General features: G+C 45.9%; 1 protein-coding gene across 2 annotated transcripts in view; it reads right to left on the bottom strand.

The window, feature by feature from the left end:
• GLB1L2 (galactosidase beta 1 like 2) overlaps positions 1–23,765 on the bottom strand; it is a 1,156,973-nt gene that overhangs the window by 811,760 nt on the left and 321,448 nt on the right. The gene's annotated exons all lie outside the window — the stretch shown is intronic.

Genomic DNA, 23,765 nt, shown 5'->3' with positions numbered 1-23,765 from the left:
AAAGAATCGGATAGAAAACCGAATCGGAATGAGTACCGAATGGGAAAGAATCCGATACGTACATACCGAAAATCGGATATGTAACGAATCGGAAAAACACCGATTCGGATGCAAAGACCGAATCGGTCCATGTACCGATTCGTTAGTGACACCGAATCGGAAAGTCACCGAATCGGTCCATGTACCGAATCGGTACAAAGACCGATTCGGAAAATCACCGATTCGGTCCATGTACCGAATCGTTAGTGACACCGATTCGGAAAATCACCGAATCGGTCCATGTACCGATTCGTTAGTGACACCGAATCGGAAAATCACCGAATCGGTCCATGTACCGAATCGGTACAAAGACCGATTCGGACATGAGCCGAATCGGAAAACATGCCGATTCGTATGAATCGCCGATCGGGAAATTCCCCGATTCCGACAGTTGGGGAGATGTAGGGAGGCACAGAAACACCGAAATCGGCTCAAAATCGGTAGAATTCACTCGGTATTTACCATGGATTGCAATCAGGTGGTAACCAACTCCAACCCATATAAACAGTCCCAAAATGCATTGCAACTTGCAGGATGGCAGCTTTCTATGTCATTGCGAGGCGGCTACGGCTACAGCAGGAAGGACAGAGGGAATGGCTAAGAAATGAACAGGTCTACAGACAGAGGATAACCCTGTTCATGCTGACAGAGGCAGAGATACTACAGAGATACAGGCTGGACTCTGACACCATACTTGAGCTCATCAGGGATCTTAAGCCATTCTTGGACCACCACACCCCAAGGGCACACGCCATCCCTGCGCACGTCCAGGTGCTATGCAGCCTACACCTGCTAGCGTCTGGCAGCTATCAAAGTGGAGTAGCAGCAGCAGGAGGGGTGAGCCAGAGCAGCCTGTCAAGGTTCTTCCACACATTCCTTGACGCCATGATAGACAGGATGGACCAATACATCTCTTTCCCTGCAACCCACGCAGAACTGCTACAAACTAAAGCTGACTTCTACCAGATGGCACAATTTCCCCAAATCATCGGTTGCATAGATGGCACGCACATTCCGATTTGCCCACCAGCGGACACCAAATACATATACCGCAATCGGAAATCTACACACACCATCAACGTGCAGGTGATCTGCAATGCAAAGTGCACCATCACAGACCTGGTAGCAAAATTTCCAGGGAGTACCCATGACTCCTATATATTCCAACAGAGCGGCATATATGCACGGCTGATGGCTGGCGAATTTGGAGAAGGATACCTCCTAGGTGAGACACATCATCAGACCCCCATAACACATAGTAGGTAGGTGGAATACATGTATGCATGTGTCTAATGTGACCCCTTTCTCTTCCAGGCGACAGTGCATATGCCCTCCGCTCATTCATACTCACCCCCTACCTCAACCCCTCCACACCCAGCCAAAGGAGGTATAACCGGGCCCACATACGCACAAGGAATGTTGTTGAACGGACCTTTGGCATCTGGAAAAGTAGATTCAGATGCCTGCACAAGAGTGGAGGTGCAAGGCAGTATACCCCCATCACCTGCTGCAAGATCATAGCTGTATGTGCAATGTTACACAACCTTGCGGTGAAGAAGGGCACTGAGGTGGAGTTGTCTGACTACGAGGACCATGACGACGACGAAGCTGTGCCACTGACACAGCCAGCTGGGGTGTGTACGCCAAGTGATGGCAGATACAGACGTGAGGAGATCACTGAGAACTATTTCTGACTGAGTACAGATGCAAAGACAGCTAAATGTTGCTTGGAAAAAACAAATTTTAATAGTGTTGCATCACAGTTACAGCACTGATGTGCAACAAAAAATGGAGTATGGTAAATAAAATAAAGTCCAAGGTTCTGGTTGCCTCACCCGCCCTTGCCAGGCTATTTTTTTGCCCGCTTGCCAGACCCACTGGGGTGTCCCTCAGCCCCCTCTGAATGCCCAGCAGCATCAGCGGAGCGCCTGGTGCTCCTCCGTGGCTCAGACGCAGCGCTGGCCGGGCTGCTGCGGCTGCTGCTGTCCCCAGCATCACCCAGGTCCAGGGCCGGATTGGAGGCGGTGTTTGAAATTATCATGGCCTCCATAGCAGTGGTGATCCTGGCCATCCCCCTAGTGAGCTCAGCCGTATGCTGACTAAGGACAGATTCCTGGTTGGCGCTGCGATGGCACAGTTGTGCCGTCGCCGCTGCAAGGCGGCCCATGGCGCGGTTCAGCACCCGGGCATCCCGCCTGCGCACCAGCTCATGCTCCTCCTGTCTGCTCGATGAGTGGGTGATGGCAGTGGTTAGCCTGCCTAACCCTGCTGCCACCTCCTTGTTCGATTCCACGACGGCCTGGAATCCCTTGACCAACTCTCCCATCTGCATGCTGTGCTGCAGGAGCTGGCGTTGGCAGGCCATGGTGGATCTTGCCTGTTGCCTCTGAATTTTCACCATCTGTCCCTCCAGGCCCAGGAATACACTGCCCTCCCGTGCTGGTGCAGCAGTGGTGGTGATGGTACGGCGCCGGGCACTGCTGCTTCCGGCCTGCTGAGTGGGCTGGGGTGCCACTGGTGGGGGTGTGAAGCTGGGCGGTCCCTGAGCCCCTGCTCCCGGGACAGGTTGAACAGGTGGCAAGGCCACGGTTGTGGCAGGAGCTGGTGTAGGAGGAATGGTGTCCCTTGTAGGGGAGTTCTCTGGGGAGAACTGCAAGGGGGGTGTGCTGGGCATTACAGGGGAGTGCAGTGCATCAAAGTCAATGACCAGGACTCCCTCCATTCCTAGCCCTGGGGTGTCTCCTTCCTCCTCCTCCTCCTGGCCAGCCTGGCTGGTGCTCGGCCCTGCGACTGCAGTGTCGGACGGTGCTGCTCCCTCTGATGCCACTGTTGTTCCGCCTGATGGGGCCCCTAGGTACAAAGAAGCATTTGAAAACTGAGTGCCGATGTATTACAGTCAGTACAATTATAGCATTCCACATGTCCTTGCATCTCCTTACACTGTGTCACACTGTTTCCTGTCTTGTGATTCTGCACTGCCATATTTAGCTAACTTCTGCTGACTACATGTACCATGATGCTTGTCTCTTGTATGTTGGTGACAGTACTGTGCTGGGGTTTGCCTATGCATTGTGTCTAATGGGGAGGTGTCTGGTAGGGTGTGTCATGATGCGCATGCTTCTTACCTGTAGCTGTGGCTCTCGCAGAGCTGTCCAGGGTCCCGATTCCACTGACACTCTCCCGCTCAATGGTGCTGGAGACCAGTTCCTCCAGCTCGGTGAGGGGTGGCGCCGGGTTCCTGCCTCCTCCAGTGCCTCCAGCCTGCCTCTGTATCTCAGCCATCTTCCTCTTAGTGAGGCTAGGGATGTCATAGAACCTCTTTTTTAGTTCTTCTACAGACCTGGGGGTGACACCCGCAGCATTCACCTTCTGGGCGATGTCGGCCCAGATTCTCCTCTTGGTGCTGTCTGGCACGTTGAGGGACAGCTTGCCAAACAGCTGGCGGTGCACCCTCACCACCTCCTCGACCAGCACCTGAAGTTCGGTGTTGGTGAACTTCGGCTTCCTCTTCTGGGAGGACTTCTGGCTTTCTGACTGCTCTGCCATGTTCTCAAGTTCAGTTGGCAACCTCCTACTCCCACTGCTGCAAACTGTGAGTGTTGAGCTCAGGCTGGCTCTCCAGAAACTTCTTAATTAGCTGCACCTGCCAGTGTTGCCACTCCCTGTTTGGGTGGGGGAGGGGGAGCCACCTCATTGGCTGAATCGGCTTTTGTCGAATCGGATTTTACCGAATCGGTAATATCCGATTCGGTATTATCCGATTCGGTAAAAGCCGAATCGGTTCCTTTAATGCATTCCTATGGGCTTTTTCGCCATGGGTGTGTTTTCATGGCTACGAATCTATGATTGCCGAATCGGATTTTACCGAATCGGCTTTTACTGAATCGGTATTCGCCGAATCGGGACTATCCGATTCGGTGGTAGCCGAATCGGTAATTTCCGATTCGTTGTTAGCCGATTCGGTACTTTCCGATTCGGTCCGAGCCCAATCGGAACGTACCGATTCTCATTACCGATGCCGACCGATTCGGTATTCATTCGTTTTTTTTTCCCTACATCTCGTTTTCCGATTTCACAATACCGATTCGGCCCGCCTCGGTATTTTGAAATCGGAAAATCGCGTTTACCTACATCGGGCCCTTAATCATATCCGATGGAGCAGAGCTGGTCTGTGATTTGAGTGACTCTGATACCACCTAGCGTCAGGAGAGAGCAATTTCTAGGAAGAAACACTTTCCGGATCCAGTCCGATTCAAGGAGTCAATTAATCCAAAGGTAAATAATATGCTGGAAGCATTCATCAGAATGGAAAACAAGCATTGGTAATGCCAATAGGACTGAATACAAAAGAATGTTATATGAAAATATGAAGCAATATAAGCAAATAGGATAGGAATAGATATGTATTTTTGTGCCAGCAAAGAAGCGTGGAATAATATTGGTGTAGGTTAAAAGGTCAAATGACAGTTGCACTGTTAAGCCAGACCTACAAATCCATGTAGGTTAAAGACTGCGCTCCTCCCATCTGTACTGCTGCCAGAGAAAAACAAAATAATTGTTCTAGTTATCTCAGGCACTTTAATAGCAGTCCAATGTTATATGTGTGCCCCAGAAAGTTCAAGCTTATACAACTGGATAAACAAAATAATTACAGCTTGTGAAGGGAAAGCACTTTTTTGTGGAAGCAAATAACTGCCTAATGACAACATACCCTTCTGGCTCCCAACATGTGGGCAAAGCCAAAGTCCCTCTATAATGATGATCACATAACTCTCTGGCAACAGCTGAGCTATCAAGCTAGACTATAAAACTTCTAAGCAAAATGGAATGGAGCTCAAGTCTTCACTGAATTGGTACAGACACACTAAAGTATACAAAATAGTGATGGATCGAATGCTTGCATTAATCTTGCACACAATACCACCTCAGTTTGGACCCAGCCGGGATCCACCGCTGGGCATACTCGTCCCTCTTAGAGGGAACAGCAAGGTATACAAAAAAGGGATTGATGGAATGCTTGAATCAATCTCAGTCATTGGAGCAGATTCAAGACTGATTTGCATATGGCTGGGTCCAAACTGAGGTGGTGTGGTGTGCAAAATAAAAATGTATTGGGATGCGGCCCAAAGTTATTACTAGTGGCTGATATTAACTCAAGTTTTCCATCCATCACTTTTTGTATGCTTTAGTGTTTTACCCTGAGTGTGGTGGTTATGCACAGACGTGGGTCCCGTGCACACAGTGCCACCTGAACCAAGCTATACCTGGCTGCTGAGCTCTAATAAGAGCAAAACCAGCCCTGGGATGTGTGTCTTCCAGTTCGGGGAAAACCTGGCCTGGCTGTTTGGGCTGGACACTCCCCAGTGGAGTACGGTCAAGACTGATTTGCATATGGCTGGGTCCAAAGTGAGATGGCATGGTGTGCAAAGTAAACATGGATTAGGATGCCGCACCAGTAATGACCAGTTACTTAATTTTATTCAAGAATTATATTCATCCCTTTTTGTATACTTTAGTGTGACAACCTAAGTGGAACAGGTATGCTCAAACGTGGGAGCCGTGCACACTTCGTCACTGGAATCAAAGTGCACATTGTGTCACTGGGACCAAGCAATATCTGGCTGTTGAGCCTTAACTAGGGCAAAACCAGTCCTGCATTGCTTGTGTTGGGTTCAGAGAGGAACTAGCTTGGCAGTTTGGGCTTGACTGTTCCCATCAGAGGAGGGTCAAGACTGATTTGCATATGGCTGTGTCCAAATAAAGGTGGCATGGTGTGCAGAATAACGATGAACTGGGAGGCAGCCCTGGGAACTACCAGTGGCTGAGAATAGTTCAAGCATTCCATCCATCATTTTTTGTTTAGTTGCGAGCGCAAGCACACCACAATGGTCTTCTGGTGGAACTCAAATAGACGTTCCAAGCTATTTGTCTAAACATTGTACTACTGATCTGTGGTGATCACATTTTAGGACATTGCACAACAAGTCACTGGACACGAGCATAACAATGTCACTTATACTCTTCCTGTACACACACAGCCAGTGTAAGGAGTTGTCTTTGCTTGACATTTCTGGATATGCTATAGATACTAACGGTACTTTTGTTTGGTGTGTTTATTTTTCAGCCTCCAGTTATAGCGCTGGACGTATTTGGAATTTCGAACGCTTTTTAGCTTCAGTAAGTTGCATTAAACTGCATAAACTGTCATTTTGTTTCAAATATGGATGTGGCCCAATATTCTCTCTATATATATTGGCCTGAATCAAATATATTTAGCAATTGATGAGTAAGGTCTTATCCCATCCTATTCATGTGGCCGGCTATAGATTGATCCTATGAGTGCTCTATAGCACATTGTGTAATATGATGTGAAGAAAGATCTATAACGTGGTTTATTGGATTATTTTTGTTGCCAGTATGGCCGAAACTGAGGCTAACAGTATGGACTAAACCTAGGCTAAAAGAGAAAAAGCGAGGCTCTATCAGAGACCTGGGGAAGAAGCCATGACACGCTTCCATGCCATGGCCTGTAATAGTTTGGTTCATTTCAGTATTGAATATAGTACTTATATCAGGCTAAATTGACTAAGAAATCTATTCATCTCTATGTTTAGGTAAACCTTTGGATAATTCGCGGGTCGAATATCCCTATGAATGAATAAGGAGGATACATACCCCTTATGACGTACTGATTTAAGCATTTTTTCCCTCGAGGTAGGTGATGTATTATGCTCCATACTATTGCCACCCCTTTTTTTTTTTTATGGAGGGTCATTTACCTATATAAATATGTTTATATGTTGAACCGAGAGGCTTGATGTATGTTTAAAATGTATACACAATGAACTATTAGGTACTGTTCTATTTTGAGACCTACTGTATTATCCTGTCAATATGCTGCTAAAATCTATGAAATTGGTATATGTAATGTTCTTGAGCCGAAAGGCTGAGGCTTGATGTATGTTTAAAATGTATTAACAATGAACTTTTAGGTACTGATCTATTTAGAGACCTATCATATTATTCTGTCAATATGCTGCTAAAGTTTATGGAATTGGTGTATGTAATGTTTTTTATATTTTTGTATTTTTTGTATTGATGTGGTGTTTAATGTTGGAAGCAATGCTATAAATGTATGTTCAAAGATAGAGTAGGACATTCCATTGTGTTTTTTAGAAAAATTTATTCTTTAAATTTGTATTTGATTTGGTTGATTATTTTTAATTTGGATCAATCTCATTTAAATTTACAGAATTATTGGGAAACAGATATACTCATACCCTGATGAAGGCGGTCATACCTTGTTCATACCGCCGAAACGCGTTGATGCCCAAGGAGTGAATGTGGATTACATATTTAAGGAAAATTCATAATAGTGTTTGAATTTAGTCCTTTCCCCTTAGCTCCTTTTTTAATTGGAATGTTTTTAATTTTTTTATTGTTACGTCCTGTATGTGTTTCCCAATTTTTAATTAACATGATTTATGTCAATAAACTGTATTAATGTTTTGATCCTATTACAGTGTTTTCACGTGTTTGAATTTTCATTTTTCATTGCTTCTTTGTTATGTTTATGTTTTAGTGAGGTCATTTATTGTAAGTACTGTGGTATTTATGTTTATCTGCCCAAAGGGAATTGACTTTTTCTGACTTGTGTCTATTGTGGTACCCTATCCCTTTGGCTTAGGGGTCCCTCTCTCTTTTATTAGAGATTTATAGTACGGTCCTTTGTGACTGGAGAGTTGCTTCCGCCATTCAGTTAGGCATCCTTTTGGAGGGATTATAATCTCCCAATGGACCAAATTAAAACTTTTGGATTCAGTGAAGATCAACTTCAACGTATTATTAGCACTAAGAGTGGCAACAGGATCACTGTCGCCTCTGGCAAAGGGGAAAATTGGGGTAAATTGGTAAATCTAAAGAAAAAACTTATAAGAACAGAAGCGCATGCTGATTTCCTAGTAGAGTACGTAACATCAGGTACCATACCCATTGGGCTACAGGTTCGGAATGAACCGGGAGTATTTACTGAGAATAGGAAGTTTCTTGAAACCTGGGCATTAATCTCAAACAGATGCAGCCGAGATTGGATGCTTTTAATTATTGAGACAGCACAAGGCCTAATAATATTAGAGAAAGAGGAAATCGATAAATTAGAAGCTGAACTTAAGAACTGCCCAGCTTTAGAAGAGGCCAAAAAGAAACTTGCTGATATTAATAGAGATGTGGAAGGATACAGTACATACCTTCTCAACAAAAAAGCTAATAAACGGAAAAAAGATATTGAACAGTATGCAGAAGAGAGAACCTACCCGTTTCTAAAAGAGAATTACTTCCAAACCAAATACAATGGGAACTGGGAAAGACCACCCAACAAGCAGGTATACTCTAGAGGAGGGAATAAACAGGTCACCTTCTCGAATTCCTCATGCTCCAGTGCAGAGGAAATAGGATGCAATGAAGCTGGACCAAATAATTGTAATCAGGGAGTTTTTTTAGAATCACGACCAAGGAGAGGACAAAACCACAAAGGGAACCGAGGACAGGGACACTTTGGTCGAGGGAGACAACAATATCACAACCAGGGGCACCCACAACAAAATTTCAACCAGGGACCCCCACAACAAAATTACAATCAAGGACCGCCCCAGCAGAACTACAACCAGGGACCTCCTCAGCAGGACTATCTGAGTACCCGGAACAAGAGATATTGGAAACCGACAAACTACCAATAATTAATCTATCCAGCAAAACCCTTAGTGATGTAGAGATAGGGGTTCTTAGCAGAGGGCTCAGTTTTGTCCCCTCTACTCACCTTGATAAATTTCAGCTAGAAAAGGACTTACGCTCCTTTTTTAGAAAGATAAGACTCAAAAGATTCTTTGAGAATAGGGAGAGCAGAGAGCGAGCAAACATATCTGGATTTAAACCTAAATCTAAATTTACACCGACTTTAGGTATGGTGAATAAAAACATAGAGGCCTTTGAAACTGCTGTGGAGAGCGGTGTTCATAAATTATTGGAAAAAGACAAACGTAATTATAATCATAACATATCCCGCATTGAAAGAGAGGCAGTAAATGCCCTTAGAGCAGATGGATCCCTCACCATCAAACCCGCTGATAAGGGTGGGGGTGTGGTGATATTTGACACCAAGGATTATGAACAAAAGATGTTGAGTCTATTAAATGTAGGTGAACATTATGCTCGCACTACTGAGGCCAGTCTTAAACAAGTGGCAAGAGACTGCGCATCTTTACTTACAGAGGCAAAAGAGGCGGGATTCATCTGTGAGGATGAATTTAACTTCCTCAATAATTTGGAACCCAAAACTCCAGCCATTTATGGCTTACCGAAAATGCACAAGAATAGTAAGAACCCACCAATGCGACCCATAGTTAGTAGTATTGACTCATTACTAGAACCGGTTAGCAAATATGTTGACCATTTTCTGAGACCCCTTGTTTGTAAATTGAAATCATATGTGCGTGATTCGGCACATATTATCTCTCTGGTAGAAGGGACTCCATTCTGTGAAGAGACTCAGTGTCTGGTAACCCTAGACATTGAGTCTTTATATACCAATATTCCCCAGATGGACACGGTGGAAGTAATAGATGAAATTCTGTCTGATCAGGACCTTGGTGGTGCGAGCAAGGAATTCATTGTTGATTGCGTGAAACTTATTCTCACCAATAATGTGTTCCTTTTCAAGAACGAATACTTCAGGCAACTCAAGGGGACCAGTATGGGGGCTACATGTGCCCCTAGTCTAGCCTGTCTGTATGTGGGAAATTTTGAGGCAAGACATATAGACAACGAAATGGCCCCATTTTTCGAAAATGTAGCGGGCTGGTACCGCTACATCGACGACATTTTCTTTATTTGGAAAGGATCAGTTGAACTTTTGGAGGAATTCTTACTCTGGATCAACTTAGGGGATCCAAACCTTAGGTTTACTTCCATGTATAGCACCTCGAAGGTAGAGTTCCTTGATATTTGTATCAAAAATTGTAACGGTGTTCTGGCAGTAGAACTCTTCACTAAACCCATGGCAAAGAACACCCTGCTTCACTTTTCCAGTTATCACCCAAAATCACAGAGGGAGAGTATCCCATTCAGTCAATTTCTCCGTCTCCGGAGAAATTGTTCTGAATTGGGAGACTACTACAAACATGCTGAAAATGTAAGTGTGAAATTCAAGGATAGGGGATATCCGAAGAAGCTACTGTCACACTCATTGAAAAGAGCACGGTTTTACGATCGTGAAGCTTTGGTTCATAGTAAACCGAAGGACAAGGAACCCCTCAACAAGGTGGTCTTTGTTAGTAAATTCTCGAACATTAGTAATCAGATAAAAAAATGTCGTGAATAGACACTGGCATATTTTAAATCACGAGGAAGAACATACCCTAGAGAAACCTATTTTTGCTTTTAAAAAAAACAAAAATCTACGTGATTTGTTGGTTCATACTTAGAGAGAGGATTGGACTGAGAATCAAAGAACCATTGAGGGTACCAGAGTTATTGGAACAACTAGATGCAGTACATGTAACGTGTGCTCCCAATGCATGGTGGGATCACAAGTTACATGTAACACTAAGACTGTTGTTAGCAAGACGCACAACAACTGCAAAAGTAAAAATGTTGTATACCTGCTTAGGTGTCCATGTGATCTCTGCTATGTTGGAGAAACAGGCAGAGAGGTACGCATACGACTTCAGGAACATAGGTCTGCAGTGAGGACCAAGAAAATTACGGCACCAATTGTTGCCCACTTTCTTGAAAAGGGACACAAAGAATCGGATTTTGGCTGGTTCATCTTGGAAAAGATTAGGATAGGAAAAAGAGGTGGCAATCTTGTCTCCAGAAGAAAGGAAAGGGAGCAATGGTACATCTCCTACCTCGATACAGTAAAACGGGGACTCAACTCGAGGGAAGAATGGGAGCGTATCACTGGAGCAGTGTAATAGCTTTGGGGCTATTGTGTTACGCCTAATTACTGCTGAATAGTAAAGATCCTTTCCTTGACTGGTACCTATAGAGTCGTTCCGCTTGCGATATGCCTCTTTTGGATGACACTTTTTTTAGGGTTTTATCGTCATACGCAGGCTTGGATGTGTACCAGCATTGTCTTTAAAAAGAAACAAGGCTATCAGCTTGTTTGGTTTATTTTGCACTATTAGTGCCCTTAGTATGAATACTACGTATTGCAACTTACAACGTCAATCAGAAACATATTTACACTTATTCTGCTGTGTAGTATTTAGACAGCTTTATATACACTGATTCTGTTGTGGAGTATTCAGTCAGCTTTATATACTTATTGTGCATCCTGCTGGTTAATGCACATGGTTTTATACACGCGTCTTTCATATATCTAATACAGCCTTTTTCCATTACGTTATCTGACTTGGGAGACCTTTCGGTAGTCCGTTTTTTACTTCCATCACTTCCATTACGTTATGACTAGTTCGTTTACTAGTCCATTATTGATGTCTATTATGGTGACGCGTATCACTTTACTTCCGTGTTTTAAGGTCCACGCCTATCACTTTGTGTGGCATATAAACGCTAGGCTGGAAAGCGGCTTTTGGCTATTCTTGATTATACGTGCTTTAGGACGGACGCGGGACGCCGGTTGAGCATACGCTAGAGGTAAGAGGGACGGGCTAGCCTTGCATTGCACTAACTCTTTTACCCTATCCGGGTTTGGACGTCTTTTTAATTCGGGGATGCTCTGTGTTTGTTGCAATTTTCAGGACAGAGACCCATATCGAGTTACCCATATTAAAGGGAACTAGGAGTCATACTGTGTCCCTACCAAGTCTCACAATTATTCTGACGGTACCGCGACCGCAGCCTATATTGCTATTACCTCGTGTAAGTTCATTTCTGTATTATTTTTAAATATTCGCGTTAGTGATATGTACATTTGAAACACACGCTCATAGCTTTTCCGCTTTTTTCTGATCGTTTCACAGCTTTTAAAATCACATTGCCGGAAGTATTTCAGATGTTATTTTGAAGTCGGATTTTACGGCAACAATCTTGTTTTTAAACTAGTAAGTGGCTTGCTGATGATAGCCCCTTAAGGAGTTGTCTTTGCTTGACATTTCTGGATATGCTATAGATACTAACGGTACTTTCGTTTGGTGTGTTTATTTTTCAGCCTCCAGTTATAGCGCTGGACGTATTTGGAATTTCGAACGCTTTTTAACTTCAGTAAGTTGCATTAAACTGCATAAACTGTCATTTTGTTTCAAAGATGGATGTGGCCCAATATTCTCTCTATATATATTGGCCTGAATCAAATATATTTAGCAATTGATGAGTAAGGTCTTATCCCATCCTATTCATGTGGCCGGCTATAGATTGATCCTATGAGTGCTCTATAGCACATTGTGTAATATGATGTGAAGAAAGATCTATAACGTGGTTTATTGGATTATTTTTGTTGCCAGTATGGCCGAAACTGAGGCTAACAGTATGGACTAAACCAAGGCTAAAAGAGAAAAAGCGAGGCTCTATCAGAGACCTGGGGAAGAAGCCATGACACGCTTCCATGCCATGGCCTGTAATAGTTTGGTTCATTTCAGTATTGAATATAGTACTTATATCAGGCTAAATTGACTAAGAAATCTATTCATCTCTATGTTTAGGTAAACCTTTGGATAATTCGCGGGTCGAATATCCCTATGAATGAATAAGGAGGATACATACCCCTTATGACGTACTGATTTAAGCATTTTTTCCCTCGAGGTAGGTGATGTATTATGCTCCATACTATTGCCACCCCCCTTTTTTTTTTATGGAGGGTCATTTACCTATATAAATATGTTTATATGTTGAACCGAGAGGCTTGATGTATGTTTAAAATGTATACACAATGAACTATTAGGTACTGTTCTATTTTGAGACCTACTGTATTATCCTGTCAATATGCTGCTAAAATCTATGAAATTGGTATATGTAATGTTCTTGAGCCGAAAGGCTGAGGCTTGATGTATGTTTAAAATGTATTAACAATGAACTTTTAGGTACTGATCTATTTAGAGACCTATCGTATTATTCTGTCAATATGCTGCTAAAGTTTATGGAATTGGTGTATGTAATGTTTTTTATATTTTTGTATTTTTTGTATTGATGTGGTGTTTAATGTTGGAAGCAATGCTATAAATGTATGTTCAAAGATAGAGTAGGACATTCCATTGTGTTTTTTAGAAAAATTTATTCTTTAAATTTGTATTTGATTTGGTTGATTATTTTTAATTTGGATCAATCTCATTTAAATTTACAGAATTATTGGGAAACAGATATACTCATACCCTGATGAAGGCGGTCATACCTTGTTCATACCGCCGAAACGCGTTGATGCCCAAGGAGTGAATGTGGATTACATATTTAAGGAAAATTCATAATAGTGTTTGAATTTAGTCCTTTCCCCTTAGCTCCTTTTTTAATTGGAATGTTTTTAATTTTTTATTGTTACGTCCTGTATGTGTTTCCCAATTTTTAATTAGCATGATTTATGTCAATAAACTGTATTAATGTTTTGATCCTATTACAGTGTTTTCACGTGTTTGAATTTTCATTTTTCATTGCTTCTTTGCTATGTTTATGTTTTAGTGAGGTCATTTATTGTAAGTACTGTGGTATTTATGTTTATCTGCCCAAAGGGAATTGACTTTTTCTGACTTGTGCACACACAGCCAGTGACAAGGCCTAGAGTAGGCAAACTCATCTTCCGAAAGAGGTACTCTGCGCAACTTTAAACAGCACAGAAGCTGCCTCCACCACGTGGAGGTCCTGAAAGTATCTTTTCTAGCTATGGAAAGCAAGTTCAGACCAGGGAAAAGCGGTGGTGCAAGACAGCCCTTCCCTGCTCCTTGGCTCAGGGAGTCAGACATTCCTTCCTGAACAAAGCCGCTCCATAATAACAATGAGCTGCATTTCGTATTCATGGCCTTAATCCCTTCCCTTTAGAACAGTGTTCAAGCCAACAAGGCACCAATCCTAAACTTTTTCTAAATCGGATGAGACTACCTTCAAATACAGTGTAACATACAAAGTTCCAAAATGGCACATATTCTGTTCCCTCCGAGAGTTATTTTCACTTTATGTCGCTTCTACGGCACATAAAATGATTGGTCATCTCTGAAGCAGAGCAGCGGGGGGGGGGCCTAGCCACTAGCCCTGGAGTTAGTAATTTGCTCTTTGAGAATAAAGGCCCCAGCATTCGTGCTAATTGGCAAGATGACGATGACATTCTAAACAGAGTTTTCTAAGCCGTGATGTTTATATTTTGATGCTTCTATTACGGATAGCCTCGCCCAGGGCTTTGTGTACAGGCTTGGCCGGCTGATTGACTGGCGGACTGATTTAGCAGCACAATTTCAACAAGCTAATCTCACTTGTATGTTTTTCATAAAATAACGGCATTACTCGTTAAAGTTTTCGTGCAGCCAGTGATTAATTTGAGCAGGAGTTCAGTGTGGGCCCTACTCTTATTATGCCTCATCTGTCCTTGACCCAGAGCAAAGAAGGAACAAACATTGGCATAGCCAATAGGTCTCGCTTTTGGGACCTTATAAGCATTCAGTTATGCAGCACAATATCCTTGGTGCAACAACATTAACTGTTGCATAGTTAAACACTTATAGGGCCCCAAAGGCGGGGCCTATTGGCTATGCCAATGCTTGTTTTTTTATTAAAAGGACGAGCAATGCTATCAGGCTCCGGCTGCACTTAGAGATAGAGAGAGAGGTGTGTATAGAGAGAGAGAGAGAGAGAGAGGTGTGTAGAGAGAGAGAGAGAGAGGTGTAGAGAGAGGTGTCTAGATAGAGGTGTGTAGAGAGGTGTGTAGAGAGAGGTAGGTAGAGAGAGGTGTGTAGAGAGGTGGGTAGAGAGAGGGTTAGAGAGAGAGAGGTGTAGAGAGAGGTGTCTAGATAGAGGTGTGTAGAGAGGTGTGTAGAGAGAGGTAGGTAGAGAGAGGTGTGTAGAGAGGTGGGTAGAGAGGTGGGTAGAGAGAGGGTTAGAGAGAGGGTTAGAGAGAGAGGGGTAGAGAGAGGTGTAGAGGGAGAGAGAGGGTTGTAGGGGTGTGGAGAAAGGGGTGTAGAGAGGTAGAGAGAGGTAGAGAAAGAAAGGTAGAGAGGTAGAGAGAGAAAGAGGTAGAGAGAGAGGTAGAGAGAGGAAGAGAAAGAGGTAGAGAGAGGGGTAGAGAATTAGAGGGAGAGTTAGAGAGAGAGGTAGAGAGAGGTAGAGAGGGAGAGGAAGAGAGTTCGATAGAGAGAGAGGTAGAGAGGTAGATGTAGAGAGGTAGATGTAGAGAGAGAGGTAAAGAGGTAGAGAGAGAGAGAAAGGGAGAGAGAGAGGTGTGTAGAGAGAGAGAGAGAGAGGGGGGGGTGGGTAGAGACAGATGGGTAGAGACGGGTGTGTAGAGAGGTGAGTAGAGAGATTGGTAGAAATGGGTTGAGAGAGTGGGGTGTAGAGAGAGGTGTGTAGAGAGAGGTGTGTAGAGAGCTAGAGATAGGTAGAGAGAGAGAGGTAAAGAGGTAGAGAGAGAGGTAAAGAGGTAGAGAGAGAGAGGTAGAGTGAGAGAGAGAGAGAGAGCGAGAGGTAGAGAGAGATAGGCAGAGGGAGACAGGTACAGAGAGAGAGAGAAGTAGAAAGAGAGAGGCAGAGAGGTAGAGAGGGAGAGGGAGAGACGTAGAGGGGTAGAGGTAGAGAGAGAGAGAGAGAGAGAGAGAAGGAGAGAGAGAGGTAGAGAGAGGGAGAGGTAGAGAGAGAGAGAGAGAGAGGTAGGCTACACATGTTCAAACTTCAAATGGGGGTACAATATATCTCGAATGTCTGACGCATTTTGTGTAATATTTTGTTGATTTTTTCCAGTTAAATGGTTCATTTTTTTGATGCCCTGAGTTAGGCTGAAAGCGGTTTGGACTACATAATATGTGCCTGTGTACCTTCATGAACACAGACAGCCAACATTACACGTTATTCACATTTCTAACGATATCAACGGCGATTTCACTGTATCTTACCGTAAGGCTCGCACTTTTAAAGTTGTTAAAAATTGTGAGTGAGATCTTCTGGGAATTTATTCTGATTATATAGTGGTAAACAGGGAAAATGTACAATAAATTGTTCTGAGCAGCCCCATGGTAAAAGGCCTTGGCCGTCTCTGGTCTAAAAAGCTCGTAAAAGGTGTTTTAATGGCGCTGCATCAAATGCACTCTTGGAGGCAGGGGACCTTGAGTGCCTGAGTGATTTTAAAATAAACACGTCTGGTGCCGGTTATGCGCCGAGATACCATTACAGCGTTTCTTGAGCTGGGGCCGGCGTCCATTGGGAACGGCTTCTACGATGTCAAGAGTTGCGCAGGAATGTTGTGGTTCTGTCTTAAATACAGATTGGAAGAACAGTTTAGCTTTCTGACCCAGGGTTGTGTAAAATGAAGGTAGAGTTTCTAGTTTCGAACTCACGGCCAGCTCCATGTTTTTGTAGTATTAACCGTTCATGGAGTTTGAAATGAGACTACCATCTCTAACAACCAATCTGCCCTGCACACGCTGTCTGTCCCTTAGAAGACATGCATAAAAGAGGGCTTCGTTGACAGCCGGGTGAATATTTGCCGGGGTTGGGGGGGTAGGAGGGGTCAGACCTGTTCCCCCAGTCCCATGTTTATTGCAGCCCTGAAATCGTGGAACAAACAGAGCTTTGTTGAAAAAGCACAGAGTGAGACACGGTCAATAGACAAGGCAGGCCGCCACGTTTCCTAGGACAGATTGTAATGTAGGAGAGCTTTGTTGAAAAAACACAGAGCGAGACACGGTGAATAGACCCGGCAGGCCGCCACGTTTCCCAAGACAGATTGTAATGTAGGTAAAAGGTGAACGGTGTTTAGCTATTACATGAAACAAGATGCGCGGCCGCGAGACACGCTCTGTGGTGGGGGAGGGACGAGCAAGGCAGAGAGGCGGAGCGAGGCGTGCGCGCTGGGGAGAGCGCGAGAAAAGCTAGATGGCGCCTCTGCTTGTGCCTGTGAGCATAACCGCACGCAGTATGCCCACAAATAGCTGTGGCAGGCTTTTTAAAGCAGACTCACTAAATGTCTCGTCAGAGTAGCGCACCCGCTGGCTCAAGCGAGACCTAAAAAACACAAAAGGGCGAAGAAAAAGAAAGATGGATAAATAGCGACAAAAGGAGAAAGCAGGGATGAAAAAGAAATGTAAGAATGAGATAATGGGTTAAGGAATGTCTGGTTGTGAATGAAATAAGGATGATGTAAAATAAATAACATTTCACTTTAATATTTCTTGAAAGTGGCAGTGTGCTGCAGTCTATCCAGCCTCTACTGCTAGAAACATTTCCTACAGAGCTTCTTTTTATTATATTACATACTTGTGTCCAAACTATCAGACAACTTTCTTTAGCACAACCTCAATACACAGATACATGTGCAAAGCGTATATGCATAGTAAAATACCATATACTCACTATGGTGGATGTTAATATTTGTCTCTATTGTTTAACATGAAGCTAATGTAGCATGCAGTCCCAACCAGGATCTCAGACTGCAAACTCCCCCCACCCACTCAGGACATGGTACTGACTTGAATTCTAATATGCACGTACCTGTTCTTGGCGGTCCTGATACTCACCCAGTTGTGCTCGATGGTACTTTATATTATAGCACTTCATAGCCCAAAGCACACTGTCAGTTAGCATGCTACACGAAGGGGGGCGCTGGTGCGCAGTGCTGTATTATTGTTGAGATCCTATGTTGGAACGCTTTAATATCAAGTGTGAGTAACCAGATAAGTTCTCTTATCTGTCTTGGGACACGGAGTCCTTCAGTGTGGAGGAGGGGGCGAAACGTGTAAAACATAACTGTTATTAGCTTACATTTTTAATTTACTCTGTGCTCCATTTCACTATTTTAATAATTCTAAAGATAGGGATTAACTGGATGTCCAGGGTTACGGGTAATCCAGTTCAGGGTGATGTGGCAAGGGGACTAACACATACAAGAACCTACACAGCACCAACCCAACACCAACCTAACCAGAGGGACAGTGGGATGCTATCTGCCTGCACACCAAAATGGAGGGCAATAGGAAAAGGCCCAGTAGAACAAGTTACTTACCTTCGGTAACGATATATCTGTAAGAGACATATATTAGTTATGGATTCCTTACCTTAGAATTACCCACAGGCGTTAGACTTGATCCAGAGAATTCTTCTTCAGCAGTATCCCTGTGCGTCGGTAGGTGGCGTTGGTCGACTCCGCAGTCGTCGTTGGTGTCGTGATCGCCGGAATGTTGTACCGGTATCTACTTAGACACCGCCCCTGCATGCTGACTTCAGTTCTTTACACAACACTCCATGCCAGAAGCGCAGAGTCATGCAAGACACTGACCACTGGTGCATAAAACAAGGGTTCTGAAAGGGAGTCCCTTTCTCTAGAAGTCAGTTCGCAGAACGGGGAGGATGGGTGGGGCGGTAAGGAATTCATAACTAATATGTCTCTTACAGAAATATAATTACCGAAGGTATGTTACTTGTTCATCTGAAAGAGACTATTAGTTATGGATTCCAACCCCGGAGGTAGATCTGCAAACCTAGTTCACACCAGAAAGTCCTGAAGAATGGAACGGCCAAAGAAGCCATATCTTTGGACTTGGCTGTACAGGCAGTAATGTTTAGTGAACGTGTGCAATGAAGCCCACGTGGCTGCCTGGCAGATGTCATAAAGGGGGTCTCCACGTCCCAAAGCAGTAGTGGCTGCCGTCGCCCTGGTGGAATGGGCGTGCAACCCTACTGGAAGTTCCTTTTTCGCCAAGAAATAACACATTTTAATGCAAAGAATGACCCATCGAGAGATGGTTCGTTTTTGCACGGCCCAACCTTTCCTGGCGCTCACATAGCCAACAAAGAGCTGATCATTCACCTAGAATTGTTTTGTGCGTTCCAGGTAAAATGAGAGCGTAGGTTTTGGATCCAGACGTGGAGCCTCTCCTCTTTAGAAGGATGGGGCAGGAAGAAGGTGGGCAAAGTGATGGTCTGTCCTATGTGGAAAGAGATAACCATTTTGGAAAGAAAAGAAGGTCAAGTTTGGAGGACAACCTTGTCCAGATAAACAGCAAGGAAAGGAGGCTTAGACGAAAGTGCCTGAAGCTCACTCACCCTGCGTGCAGAGGTGACTGCGACCATAAAAGCAGTCTTTAAGCTCAAGAGTCTGAGAGGACAATTATGTAGCGGCTCGAAGGGAGCGCACATAAGTTAAGTGAGAACAAGGTTCAAGTCCCACAGCGGCATTACAAAAGAAATAGGAGGAAACAAATGAGTAATGCCCTAAGGAAACGATTTACAATAGGGTACTTGAAAAGAGAAGGCTAATCAGGAAGCCAAAGGAAGGCCGAAAGATAGCCTTTAAGGGTGCCCAGAGCAGAGCCCTGCTGGGCTAAAGAAAGAATGAAGAGGAGAACCTCTGAAAGGGGGCAGAAATGGGACCCACAGCCTTTGCTGTGCACCATGCCACAAATTTGTTCCATCTACAAGCGTATACCGTTTTAGTGGAGGGATGCCTGGCTGCCAAGATTACATTACAGACTTTGGGAGGAAGGTCGAAAGCTGTCAACTGCCGCCGCTCAATCTCCACGCAGGAGGTGGAGGCTGGACAGGATCGGGTGGAGGAGAGTCCCCTGCTGCTGCCACTGAAGATCCTCCTGAAGAGGCAGTCTGATCGGAGGATCGATGGCCATGTTCAAGTGCTCGGGATTCCAGACTCTTCGTGCCCAATCCGGAGCCACAGAATGACTTGGGCCTGGTCGGGCATGATATTCTTCAGCACTCTAGGCAGCAATGGTATAGGCGGAAAGGCGTACAGAAGACCGCAAATTCACTTGCGACAAAAAGCGTCGCCTAGCAAGTGCCGCCTTGGAAATTCAAACACGCAGAGCTGCTGACATTGCGCATTCTCTTTGGTGGCGAATAGATCTAACCAAGGCTCTCCCCACTGATGAAAGAGACTTGCACCACCTCCGAGTGAAGACGCCATTTGTGATCCATCAAGCACCAGCGGCTGAGTTAGTCCGCCCTGGCGTTCAGTGAACCTGCCAGGTGCTGAAACACCAGAGACATGCCCTGATGTTCCAGCCATGTCCAGAACTAAAGGGCCTCCTGATATAGGGTCCACGACCCCACCCGGCCCTGTTTGTTGCAGTACCACATGGCGGTGGTGTTGTCCTTGAACACCTAAACTACTCTCCCTTTGACAGAAGGAAGGAATAGCTTCAGTGCAAGACGAATCGCCCAGAGCTCCAGAAGGTTAATGTGGAGCCCGGACTCCGCCGGAGACCAGAGGCCTCTGATCTCCGACTCACCCATGTGGCCGCCCCACCCCAAAAGTGATGCATCTGTCACCACTGTGAACTCTGGTTGGGGAAAGGAGAGGGATCTGCAGTTGACCCAATCCTGGTTCGTCAGCTGCCACTGCAATAGGTGTGCAGTGCCCTCCGAGATCTGGATGCAATCGGAAAGATTCCCCTGATGCTTCAGGTTCAACTGCAGAGCTCGCATATGCCACCTGACATGATCCACCAGCAGGATGCAGGAGGCCATGAGACCCAGCAGCCTCAGGGTCATTCTCACCAAAACCCGGGACAGAGGCTGAAAGATCGGAATCATAGCCCAAATATCCCAGAATCACTCGCTCCAAGGTACTGGAAGAAATTACCCAAAGCCCTCCGAGAGACTCCCACATACAGCAAATTCAGGAAATTACTAAAAGCCTACTTATACTAAACTTCCCTGATCTGCACCTCCTGCCAGGATCTGCAACAGTGCAGAGATGCCCCCGAGTGAGATGTGTGCTATAGCAAATAACATTAACATAACATAATATAACATAAGCCCGAAACTGTGCTGTATCCAGAACCACCCAGATGAAAAGGAGCTTCTGAAATGGAATCAGGTGTGACTTCGGCACATTGATAGTGAACCCCAGCAAATGCAAGAGGTCCATAGTCTGGAGGTGGGAGACAGCCAGTCGTCGAGATAGGGGAAGACTGGAACTCCTGATCTACGCAGATGAGCTGCGACCACCGCCATCACTTTCGTGAACACCCGAGGGGCACTGGTAAGGCCAAAGGGGAGCATGGTAAACTGAAAATACGTTTGGCCTTCTGTAAACCTTAGGTAACGCCAGTGGGCAGTAGGACGGGGATGTGAAAATAGGCGTCCTGCAAGTCCAACACTACCATCCAGTCTCTAGGGACGAGGGCAGGCAGGACCTGAGCCAATGTCAACATTTTGAACATCTACTTCCGGAGCAAGCGGTTGACGTCCCTGAGATCCAAGATAGGACGCAGGCCTTTGTCCTTCTTGGGTACCAGGAAGTAGTGCGAATAAAAATGACAACCTACTTCTGGCACAGGGACTTGCTCAATAGCTCCCTTGGCCAAGAGAGCCGTAACGTCCGACGGAGAAGGACCAAGTGATCCTCCGACATGCGAAGGAAAGCAGGTGGCATGGAGGGAGGGGTAGTCTCGAAGGGGAGGGAGTAGCCCCTTCGGACAATCTGCAAAACCCACCTGACTGCCGTGATGTTGTGCCAGTGGGAGAGGTGATGGCGAATCCTGCCGCCCACTGGCAACTGGTGGCCCTGAAAAGTCGGACTAGGAAGGCTTGCAGGATGCTGCAGAGGGGGCGCTGGTGGACGGCCGACCCGCTGGCCCCCAGACCCACAACGCTAGGTCCCATGTCCCAGGCCGCACAGAGGCTGGGCAGCATGCACAGGCCTGTGGCTCTGGGCGGGACGTAGGGTTTTGCCCCTTCTGTAGCCACGAAAGGGGTGAAAAGCAGACTGCGCGGGGCGAGACATGGTAGCGAGGCCCAAGGATCTGGCCGTAGCCCTAGAATCCTAACACGCCAGTTGTCCGCTTTGTTGCCAAACAAGCGATGGCCTTCAAAAGGCATGTCCAAAAGAGTTGATTAGACATCACCCAAAAAGCCAGTGGATCTCATCTCAGGGCTACTGACATTGAAATCGTACTGCTTAGCGAGTCGGCGATGTCCAGCTCACATCGTATAGCGAACTTCACTGCATTTCTACCCTCAGCAACTGCGTGGGCGAGCACAGCCCGGGCCTCCTCTGGGTACTGTGGCAGTACCTGCACAACTGTGTCCCACACAGAGTGGGTGTAACGGCCCAAGAGACATATGGTGTTCACCGACCGCAGACCTAAGCTGGCAGAAGAAAATATCTTCTTCCCAAGGTGATCAAGCTTCTTGGATTTCCGATCAGGTGGAGTAGTAGGCAAGACACCCTTGGAAGTTGAGGCTTGGACCACCAAGTTCTCAGGGGTAAGGTGTTGGGAGAGGAAAATGGAGTTGTCCGGGCAGTGGTGTCGGGCAATCATCCTATCCACAGGGCCCCCTGTGTTGGGCTTGGACCAGAAGGATGTCTGTGAGGGCCTCACCAAACGGCACCAGCGGCCTCGAAGAGGCAGCTGCCGGTTCAAAAACCTCGGTCAGGAGGTTAGTCCTGACCGCCACTATAGAAAGCTCAAGGTTCGAGGCCTTAGCCGCCCTACACAACACCACAGCATAAGAGGCTCCTTCCTCCGTAGCCACGGTAGGGGGAGAAAGCATGTTAAGGTCTGGAGAAGTGTCCATACCACTGGCCTCACCCAACTCTCTCCAGTCCGGTTCTTCCAAATGGTCAGCCAGAGGGTCCACAGTCCCTTCCCAGTCTTCCTCACTCTCCTCTGGTTGCCACTCAGGGTGATCGGGAACAACAGGGTAGAATAGAGGTACAAAAGTACCGGTTCAGCCTGGTGTCCATGTCGAGGGGGAGGCTGGGGTCGAAGTCGTTTGGGGACACAACCGCTGTCGGAGTGGGCGGAAGTGTTGTCAATGGATTTGGCGCCAGAGGAGGTGTCATAAGGTCGACCGGCACCGATCCGGAGCCAAGCTTGGATCCCTGGGGGCCCTGCAGCACCGGGGCCGAAGTCGCCTGCATAGAAAGCCTAGAACTCCCAGCCGAGTTTGCGGGGACCCGAAGGCACGCCGGTGGAGTCGGGATGCCCAAAGATGGAGTGGAGGGCATTGCAGAAACTGCGAAGTTGGGCAGGGGAAGCTCGTAGTCGACCTAACAGGCTCCATGGGAGGAGCAGGACGACTACCTCCTGCATCCCGTGTTGCTTAGGCCAAAGAGAACGCGAAGAGCGACAGTGCTTCTACACCTTCTTTTTGTGCTTCGACTTACCAGAAGATGAAGAGTTCAAAGAGGAGTGATGGTGGCGACTCCTCGACCGGTCTCGCGACCTCCCTCTTGACCAGGACCTTGAGTGGTGCGGACCTGACTGCCGGGCCTCCAGAAGCTTTCAGGACCACTCCCGCAAAGACTTCAGATTCATGGCTCGACAGTCGAAGCACGACTTTGGGTCGAGGTCGCGCTCCAAGCACCACAGGCACACAAGGTGCGAATCCGTAACCGACATCAACCTGTGACAGGAGCCACAAGGTTTGAAGCTGGTCCATCAATGGCACATCCCTGTGCACCAGGAGTCGAACAACTCGTAAAAGATGTCAACAAAAGTAAAAAATGACAGTCGAAGAGTGACTAGAGGTACCACTCTCTCTGGATCTGCACTGGCTGGTGCGGAAAAAGAAAGAATTAAATCACATCAACGTGCAGGGGCAGTGTCTAAGTAGATACA

The sequence above is a fragment of the Lissotriton vulgaris genome, chromosome 2_1 (assembly GCF_964263255.1).
Source record: "Lissotriton vulgaris chromosome 2_1, aLisVul1.2, whole genome shotgun sequence".
NCBI lineage: Eukaryota > Metazoa > Chordata > Amphibia > Caudata > Salamandridae > Lissotriton > Lissotriton vulgaris.
Note: the sequence above shows the minus strand (reverse complement) of the source record. Positions and strands in the feature narration are given on the sequence as shown.